Here is a 1,002-nt window from a genome sequence, read left to right on the forward strand (position 1 = left end):
GTCTAAATTACTAAAAAGACTTTAGCGTAAAGAGCGAGGTATTAGGAGGAGATGAACCCATCATATGCGTAATAATTTATGTTTGTTTTAAGCTTTAATGCTGCTCCTTACTTTCAGCTGAAAAAAACTTTTTCATATATATTTTTTCAATGTTTTTTTTAAATAAACTAGAAAATCCTACGCTCCCTTTATGGAAATTTTCTTCCCCCATGACAAATTCCTCCAAGGAAAGTTCCCTCAACATATTTCTCTCTTCTCAACCCCTCCCCGCAACCAAAAAATTCCCCTGAAAACGTCTGTACACTTCCAAATAACCATTACTATATGTAAGTGCTGGTCAAAGTTTTTAACTTGTAGCCCCTCCCACAGGGGCTGTGGGGGAGTAAGTCTTCCCCCAAAGACATAGTTATAAGGTCTTTTGACTACGTTGAATAAAAAGGCTATCTCAGAATTTTGATCCGGTGAATTTGGGAAAATAATTAGCGTGGGAGAGGGCCAAGGCGCCCTCCAATTTTTTTGGTCACTTAAAAAGATCACTAGAACTTTTCATTTCCGTTAGAATGAGCCCTCTCACAAGATTCTAGGACCACGGAGTCGATACGATCACCCCTGGGGAAAAAAACAATTTTTTTTTGCCTTCTGGCAAAAAAAAAAATGCAATTATTTTGATGTAGCTATTGGTATCAAAAATTCCATTTTTTAAATTTTTGGTTACTATTGAGCCGGGTCGCTCCTTACTACAGTTCGTTACCACGAACATAATTGGCATTGACACATCTAAGTACTAAATATATAGTTCTTTCCCAGTATTTACACAGGCTGTTTCAAATGGGGTTGTGTACATTGACTCTGCTATTTTTTTATTTATTTTTTTTTTGCAGTAATGTGGAACAGTGAATCCAATTTTTGAAAAGATATAGATTTTGAACGAGTTTGGCTCGAATAAGGGATTCAGTTTTTCCGCTCATTTTTGTGTCAATTTAATTTGGCTGTCATCTTGGG

The sequence above is a fragment of the Artemia franciscana genome, chromosome 11, assembly GCF_032884065.1.
Source record: "Artemia franciscana chromosome 11, ASM3288406v1, whole genome shotgun sequence".
Lineage (NCBI taxonomy): Eukaryota > Metazoa > Arthropoda > Branchiopoda > Anostraca > Artemiidae > Artemia > Artemia franciscana.